General features: G+C 39.4%; 1 long non-coding RNA gene across 1 annotated transcript; it reads left to right on the forward strand.

The window, feature by feature from the left end:
• The first annotated feature begins 177 nt into the window (after positions 1-177).
• On the forward strand, positions 178-5169 carry LOC108897156 (uncharacterized). The gene is made up of 3 exons (XR_001963245.2): positions 178-345; positions 1733-1825; positions 4373-5169. It is a non-coding gene; the product is annotated as an uncharacterized LOC108897156 (long non-coding RNA).
• Positions 5170-9625: the final 4456 nt, after the last annotated feature.

The raw sequence follows: 9625 nt of genomic DNA on the forward strand, positions 1-9625 counted from the left end.
CCAAAAAAAAAAAATAAATTACAAGAGAAAATACTGTACATAATTGTGTCCACTGATCACAGGAATAACAGAAATTTCAGTGAAACTGGAGAACTATGACTACTTCCTGGTGAATTCCTGCAGAAGGACTCTCCTGTTCATATCTCAGAGCCGAAGGGCTGGGTCAAGGATTTTAGAGGAGGGGTTGACTTGTTATTGCGGAAGTGATCCAGTTGCAGATGACAGCTGAGTGCAAACACAGACAGACAAAAACAGCTTTGTTCCTGATACACTACTGAGACCTCACTTGTATTCTGTGCCACAGATCTACAAACCCAGGAAAAATGGTGTGACTGATCATCAATGGTAAGTTCTTGCTGTTTTCAAATAGAAAGTTTTATCATAAATTGTGTATTTGAAGCAATGATGCACTGAGATTTGAGATCCCACTATCTCTCAGCCACATCAGTTGTTAACCTGAACCAAAACTTTGACAGGAAGTCTTTTTATTTTATCTCAAACATATGGGCTATTTGCTTCGTTAAGTATCAAACCAAGCTTTACAAAAACAGAGTTGTGAACCATATCTGGCAAGTAAAAACACCAAGACAGAAAGAGAGATTTGCGTCCTTAGGCCGTCAGAGTGACTCAGCATTTTTCTATCATTAAGTACAGGGTTGTTTTTTCCCAGCCAGGAAGTGACTGCATGAAAGGCCTTGCAAATGGTTGGTCAAATCTCATGAGTAACATAAACAGACTTATTCAAGATTTGCACAGTGTGTGTGTAACTTCGGCTCAAGAGATATTAACTCTAATTGATATTATTATGTGATATTAACTCTGTGCGTCTAATTTTTTTTTAATACAATGAAGATTTTTTTTAATACTTAAAAAAAAAGATTTAAAAACTTTTTTAAGGCAACTTTAATACCTGTTTTTTAGTTTATAGACTGAAACTTTCAGAAATAATCTTTCTCTATCCCTTAATAATGTACACTGCAGTTCCCCTCAGTTTCCCCCATACAGTAAAAAAAGTAAAAGTATTCCACCTCCATCTTGTGGGACTGAAAAGAGACAGTTTCATAACATAAAAAGTGATCAAAATTGAAACAGCAGGGGCTAAATTACCGATGGGACGTACTATGCCGATGCTTCGAAGTGTGTGTCGAGAAATCCATGAAGTGTTTATCAAGGCTTGTATCGTTTACAAGGAGTGACGTCATCGAATACATTTGAGGCCTCGCTGCGTGTAGCGGTTCAGGAAGTGGTTCGAATTTCTCTTCCTTGTTGACACTGCCACAGTTTGAAAGCATAATTGGCCCCAAAAATCTAAATAAACTGTGTTTTATGTGACTGGATGTGGGAGAATGTTTGATGCTGAAAACTCAAATTTGCCTTATAAATTTATCAAGTGTAGTGTGACTAGATGAATATTAGGATTTTTTATGATCATTGTGTGGCTGTGGCTGCAGCAATCACAGACCCACTTTGCTTGATAAACACCTTTATTCAAATGTCATGCCTCCAGTTTGCAACACAGATTATCTGTGACACTAATCGTTTCTTTTGCCCATGATCAAAATGTGGAAACCATTTAATAAAAGTATGGGAACTATTTGTATATTGTTTGCACATAATAGCATTTCAAGTATGTAGTGAAATGTGGCCCTGACATCTTTTTTTTCCTCTTAGTATAGCTGTTCCTGGGCTCTGGTCAGTGCTGGTTTCAGTAGCAGAGCTTTTCTTTTTCTAGCCTGCAGGTATGTGGTGCGGAAGATCCAGGCTGCAGTGAGAGGTGAGGAGCAGCCACAGATGAGAGGCACCACAGCATGTAGCCAGGCAAAAGGTAGGTTTGTTGATTGAGGCATCAAAATCAATGAGCCCTATTAAGGCTGCTAGTGAACAGCTTACGAAGATAGAGAGATTGGTGCTTTGAACTTTTACAAACACGAACCAGTTACTTATGTTAATATGCAACTTTTCTCTTTTAATGCACAAAACTAAAACATTTGGAAACCTTAAAGTCATATGTGATAATATGACATAAAATTGACTTGACAGTGGCACCCTGGAAGATTCAGACTTGTAGTCTTTTGCACTTTTGACAACATTAAGCTTTGTCATCAAGTGTATGTTGCTTGGTGCTTGCAGATCCCATAGAATAAGGAGCAAATGTAAAAATGTTTATTTTCTGAATAGAAAACATTAGGTGATTGCCAGTTAGGTCTGAAGACTAAATGTTAGAATCATCAGTACAATTAATGAGCAACTGTGTTCAAAGAAATCATGTTCTTTGATAAGTCAAAGATGTAAATCTCCATATGTAAATACTGAAGGAGAGATATCAACAAAAAATCCCAAGGAGCATTTCAGTAATAAACATCCTTAATTTTGTTTTCACATCCTACTTTAGTTTTGAAAAAAACTTGTTGCTGTTGTCTCCCTAATTGCAATGACAAAGCATTTTGAATTTGCAACAGCTCTTTCTGCTCCTCTGACTGAAAACGCCTGTGTTTCTGTGTTGAGGAACAATTAAGAATTTAGAGTAGGGAATAATACTTCAAATACCAAATTGCAACTTAACTAACAAAAAAAATGTGTTGCTTGTTCAGCACTATAATTTTACACCAGTGCATATATTACCTCAAAGCCCTAAAAGTAGCCTAAATGTTACATCCTCTATTAATCACTTATGACTATGAAAAAAATCTTTAGAACTTTAGAAAGAGGCATTTTGCCGGTTGTATTATATTAACACACAAACTGTCAGATATTCACAAAAGCAAGACTTATTTAGCCTTTAAGTCATTGACTTTCTAAATAATCCCCTTACCCAGGGATCAAACAAGCATACAACAAACATATATTCAGTCATTTGGCATCAAATGTGGGTATATTTACTTTTCATTCAGTCCTGCTGATGGGCCATGTGCAGCAGTTCTAATCATTTGTTTTATTTCACCACAAAATAATGAACCTTCTCATGTTCAGTATGGAGGATCCTCATAAAACCCTGAGATTTGGTCTTCCACTGAGCGAGGTGAAAATGGTTGGGTAAACACAGACTTGCTGACTGTCTCCTCTGTTCTTTAAAGAATAAGCCTGGCATTATTTAACATTTTACTATTGTCATCAAATGCAATGGCAAGGCCAAAAGCAGTGTGGCTCTTTAGCCAGGTTTCCATCCAAATGTACCACAAAATCTAACTGAATTTTCAAAAAATCTGTAATAGAAATTGTCAACTAATGATTTGTGAATATTAGGGTTTGTGCATATCAAGAAAACCAGCTGCAGAATGCACAGTGAGATGATATATATTTAGACAGTGCCTGTCAAATACTCCGAGCCTCCAGCCATGAAAAACAATGCAGAAAACATGATAGAAATATAAATTTTATGTTTGTTTCATGTATTATTTTGAGAATGTTACAGTCTTCGATATCAGTTGACTTTGTCTCTTCAGTGGAATGGGAGCCTCTGAGGTTGTTTAAGTCACATGCTTCATGTGCGTCATGATTAATTTGATAAGTCTGCTTCCAATGCACTTTGTTAAATCTTCTGCCACCTGGGTGGAAAATGGTAAATGGACTACACTTACATAGCACTTTTCTAGTCTTATTGACCACTCAAAGCACTTCACACTACAGGTCACATTCACCCATTTACACACACATTCATGCAGCACTTGTTTTTAAACATACAAAGTGCATTCTAACACATTCACACACTGATGAAACATCGGGGCAAAGCAGGGTTCAGTATCGTGCCCAAGGATACTTCGGTATGTGGACTGGAGGAGCCGGGGATCGAACCATCAACCTTCCTATTGGTGGGCGACCGCTCTATCTCCTGAGTCACAGCCATCCCTACTGCAACTATACTATAAATTAGGTAATATTAGCAGCTGTATTGGATTTTGGGATGTTTAATCTAATTCGAGGCAAACTGGACACTGGAAAGAAAAAAAGAACCCCAGGCAAATGTTACCTGAGATATTAGGTAATATAAACATCCACTGATATAAGCATCGAATAGTACGCATCCAAAAAGGGTTATGTTAGGGAGAAATAAAAGTCTGTTACATTACATTTTTCCTTGCAAAAACCTGAGTTGATAAATAGGATAACACATATGGGAGATTTGGGTGCAAATGTGTTGGACAGTGCTCACCACCACCATCATCAAAACACCAAATGAGGGAATATCTTTTGGAGGAATGGTGTTGCTGGTGATGGCTGGATAAATATGAGAAGTTTGTTTATGTCTTCCACTGTCAAACTGTGAAATCAAGAGCATATTGTTTCCAAAATTACTGTCACTAGTTAAATTAAACCAAGTCATGTCTTTGCATCCCACCTCTCTGTGTTTCTCTGCCTCTGTCCCTCTCTGCAGCACAAAGGGATGACAGCATGAGTGCCAAACCAGCCTTGATTCCCCAACCGGCAGAGACAGTTGATGTGCTGCAGAAGAAAGATTGTAGATCCTGAAAGTAAACTGAGAGCTGGAGGGTAGTGTGGAAAGTCCATAATGAGAAGACAAAAAAAAAAAAAAAAAAAAATACACGATACATATACAAATACAAACGCGCACCCATGGTTGTTGTCCTTCTTCAGCCTGGCAGTTTTTTTTTTAACCTGGCTAGCTGTGAGGCAACATGATCTTTTAAAAAAAAAAATCTGGCTTGGACTGTAGCTTCAGACACTTTGGCTTTAAAAAATCACATCAAAATTGATATTACATGATATTGGTGAGCTGATTGTATGTGTGGCTCAAAGTTCAAGATTAGATCAGAGAGTCTTTTCAAATTTAATGAAAATATCTCCAACTCCATATTACTGATTTGGCTTTCAAGTATCATTCTTACCATTACAGTCATAGGTTCATTCATGGCAATGACATGCAAATTTGTCTGTGTTTCCTCCACAGTCTCACCCCAACACACAAACACAGACTGAATCAGTCGTTAAAACCCACACGAATAAACAGAATTCCCATCTGCTTCCAGCTCTTGGTTTTCTTTCATGCTTGTCTTTCATCCAGTGAAGTGAGCAGTCTGAGTTAGCAGAGAGAATGAAAGCCTGATCACCAATTCCTCCACAGAGGAACTGATCAGTCTGGATAAATATTGAGGACTCTACTGATGAAGCTGCACTTTCTTTTTTACTGTAATAAATTTCACTTTAAAAAGAGCATATTTCTTGTGTCATCTGTGTGAGTCCCTGTGTCACAGTTTTTTTTTCTGTCGTCAGCAAACAGGTGGTACATTGGGCACTTAAGAAAAATACACTTCCATGTGGATTTTCTGATAAGGGTGTGAAGCTTTTTTTTCTCTACAAGCTGTTTTTTACAGGTCAAACACATATTGATGTCCTTAAAATGACATTACTTCAATTTTTAATATTAGGGGCAGAAAGCCTCTCACCTCCACAAAAAACAATAGGCCAGTGCTATATTTGTCAGGGTGTCAGTTCTGAGCCAGGGCTTTTGTTTTGTAGTTCTGTTGTGTTTGTTTTATTTCCTGTTTTATTTTGTTATCACTGACCTCCCTCTTGTTTCAGGTGTCTTGTCTTCCCCTTCCTTCTGTGCTCCCTCCTCCTGGTGATTACCTACCCTGCCCTAATGTGGTTCACCTGTGTCTCATTGTCTGCCCTGCCCCTGTGTATTTAGTGTCTGTGTCTCCCTGCACTCCCTGCCAGTTCGTCTTGTGCCTCTGCCAGACCTACCAGCCTTTAGTAAGAAGACTTTTCTCTCGCAGCCATAGTTTTTTGACCCTTGCCTGTATTTTTGACCTTGCCTCAGCTTAGCCCTCTTGTACCGTTGCTTTCTCTTTCTGCCTACCCGTGTACCGACCCCGCTTGAATAAAGGACCTTGTTTTTTGTATTCTCTGCTTCTGCCTCGTGTCTGCGCCTGTGTCCACACTGCTACCCCTTGACAATATTAGCACTATTGATGCATCCATGCATTTAATCCTCGATGACTCCAGCCCTGATTACAGTGTTTTCCATAGAAGCACTTGTTCAGTCTGCAGCAGAAAGGACAGCTAAGAGACAAAATGTCTTTATCAGGCTGGGGAAAATAAAACATTTGAGTGGGAGCCTGGCAAATCCAGGTATTTTGTCATGTAAGCACCAGATCCAAAATGGAACTAGCTGTTGTAAGCCATTCTCACTGGACAGAGATTTCTTGAGACTTCAGAATTAAGTACCACTTTATTTTGAAAGCACAATACTGATTACTACTGTCAGACCGTGTTGCGTTTCCTGCAAAATGTATTTGCTGTTGCTGTTTAGTTGTATATAAACATAATTTCTGGAAGACGAGGTTGAACATAGACACATGCCATGCTAGCACCCAGTCCTGTATTTATCAACCACCATATGCCTTCCCTATAACCAATTACTGATTTTCTGTCTACTGCGTTAATTATCTTTTTGCTTATTGTCATGTATCTCCCAAGCACCACCTTTCTCCCTCTGTTATGTTCTCTCCTTTTTCTGCTTGATGTGTAAAAAAAACACCACATCGGTGTAAAAACAGGGAGCTAATTGGCTTCCCTCTTAGTCAAACAGGTAATTGTTCTACCTTGTCTTCATATATTGCCTGGAAACACTGAGTATCACGGATCTGATCTTGTTTGATTTAACACTGTCTGAAATGAATTCTTATCATCCACTTTAAATGTGTGTGTATGTGTGTGCATCAGTAAGTGTGTGAGATATGCAGTGGGATGAGATGGCCAATTTCATCCCAACTGGCTGTTTTGGAGATGGGTCTGATCAAATAAGACTGCAAAACTGATTTGGTACACTTCAGCACTGACTCAAGTGCTCAGCAAACAAACACACACACATTCAAGCTTATCTAACAGGCCTTTTTCACAGAGGACATTTTGACATGTGTAAAGTACAGGCGTAAATAAAAAAGTCAGAATGTCTGATTTCACACCTCAGAATATACTAAATTTACACTAACTGAACATGTTGTTGTGAATAAACACCAGAAAACCCACTGACCCACTGGGTCAGCAGGTCAGTTCGTGTAATAACAAAAAGGCCAGGTGGAGAGCAGTGTAAGCTGTATTTGGAATGGTTGGAGTAAAGCAAAACATGATACTGAGCAAAGCATATTAAGATCATAAATTAATGTACAACAACAGTAATTAGGAGGTTATTGAGGAGAAACTCGAAGTTAATGGCCAAGTAGCCGTAGACTATCATAATGCAGGGTAAGGGATTAATAAGTGCTTTATAATAAAGAGCCAATATATGTAGTATGTGTATATAAGCAACTGGTTAATGGTGGATAATATAAGTGTTACCATGAATTCATATTAGCCATAAAATCTTCATCTTTCCTGCCATAAAATCCTGGAAGAGATGGATGTGGAAAGTTCTGGCACTGGATGAGTGGGAAAATGAATAAACTTGGGTCAGTATAACCCAAGAACTCCATCAATGTTTTTAGAGAAACAGTCCAGCACAGTGTTGCCTTTTCAAAACTGACAAAGGTCAAATATTTATAGTTTCTGTCATTTTACATAGTTTTTCTGTTAGAGAAAAAATCTTGTCATTTGAGAAAATTAACAAAAAATACTGCTTACACTGGTTGTAAGGATATCAAATATCCTGAATTAAATATTTCAGTTGTTTCCTCTGCAGTTCATGACTGTGCACTCACTCAGTCCATGGTGTTTTTTGTCTGCATTCATCATCACCTAAAAGACTTTCTTAGTGAGATAGGCATGGCACTGGTAATATCTCCCATACATTTAAAAAATGTTGTCTGTGTTATCCAGTGTGTTTGCTTTTTTTCCAGTACTGATTTAAAATGCTAACTATGTCCTTGGCTAACAAAATTAAAAACTTCTCTTTACATCACCCTAATTTCAGTTTTTGTTATAATAATATGAAGTAGTTTTCCAAATGTCTGCGATCTCAGTTTAAAACACTCAAAACTTGTGTATATGTAAATGAGGGATACTTCTCCGTTGTATGTGTTTCACAGGTTATATCCCTGCCTTGTTTGCTGTTGACAAGTTGACTTCTTATCTTTCCCTTCAGCAATAGGTCAGTGTCTCCGTAAGTGTCACTATTTGTTTTTGAAAAGGAGCTATGTTAGTCATGATACATTGTGGTAAGTGGAAATTTCACACAGATTAAAACACGGAAAATCTACACCTACCAACCATCAAAATAAGGGTGTGGTCTAATTGGCTGTATATTCAGACACAAAGATGAACATGTTAATTCTATTTTTAATTGCGGAGTGCCCAGAGTAAACCCATGCAAGCACAAGGAAAACATGTAAACTCCACACAGAAAGAAGAATGGAGAAGATGTCAGCATCTTCTTTCTGTGGGGCCATAGTGCTAAACACAGAGCCACCATGCTGCCCATGAAGAGTTTGTGTGTGTGTATGTGTGTGTGTGTGTGTGTGTGTGTGTGTGTGCGTGTGTGTATGTCTGTGTGCAGCTACAAGGAAAAGAAAGGATAGGAAGGGTAGGGATGTAGAAAAGAAAATGAGAAACAGGAGAGGTGGAGGAAGGAGGAGAAATGGTGGAAAGAGGTGGATGGTTAAAAGAAGGAAGATGAGGATACAGCCATGAAGAATAGAAATGTAAAGAACAAAAAAAAAAGAGAGGATGTGTGGGTGAGATGGAGGGATGACAAGAAAGGATGAAAAGGTAAAGGAAGGAAGATACAGGAGAGAGAGGGTTGAAAGGGAATATTTACGATAACAGGAATGGAAAGGAAAACAAGATGATGGACAGGAAAGGTGAAGATGTAAAGAAAAAAGTTTGGCAGGAAATGGAAGCAGATGAAAGGTGAGTGGAAGAAGGAGGAAGATGAAAGAAGAATAAGGGGAGATAATGGATACAGGATGGAAGGAGAGGAAGTGTCACACCCTCACTGTGATCAGTGGATTCTGAGTGTTTCTTGTTTGTCTCTGTTTCCCCTGGTGCCTGTGCCTCCTCCCCCTGTCTGTCTTTGTCTGTCTGTTTGATTGGCAAAGGCAGGGAACATCTGGTGGAGAGTCGACACACCTGTTTTGCATCACCTGCTGTATAAATAACCTGGTTGCACCTCCACTCCTTGTCAGTGGTAACTTCGGCCATTTATTCTAGTGAAACTTCTAGTGAATCTTGGTTCCTGTGAAAGATTTTAGCTGCAGTACTCCCTGAGCTGAGAGGCGGCGAGTCGCCTGCTCTCCCTCCATCAGGCGAACAGATCAGTGGCTGACTACTTTGTCAGAGTTTTTAACCCTAGCCACAGAGTCGTTGGGATGAGGTGGTGCTGCAAGGAGTTTTCCTCCAGAGTTTGAACGAAGCCCTCAGCTATCTGTCCATGACGAGATGGAGTCCCTGGAGGCTCTGATATCACTTGCCACCAGACTCGACAACCGACTCCGGGAGAGAAGGCATGAATGAGGTGCACAAGCCCAGTTCTCCATTCCTGACTTGGCCGGACTCACACACAGTCCCCCAGCTAAGACTCTAGCCGTTGAGCTGCCCAGTGCCATGCATGCCTCACCTCAGCTGAGTGATGGCAAGGACTTCGTCAGGGCCTCTGCATTTACTGTGGTGAGTTGAGCTACTTCATGTTTAAGTGTACTAAGCTGCCAAAAGGTTAGGCTCAGGTGGTTTC

This window comes from Lates calcarifer, linkage group LG1 (assembly GCF_001640805.2).
Source record: "Lates calcarifer isolate ASB-BC8 linkage group LG1, TLL_Latcal_v3, whole genome shotgun sequence".
In the NCBI taxonomy this organism is placed as follows: domain Eukaryota; kingdom Metazoa; phylum Chordata; class Actinopteri; family Centropomidae; genus Lates; species Lates calcarifer.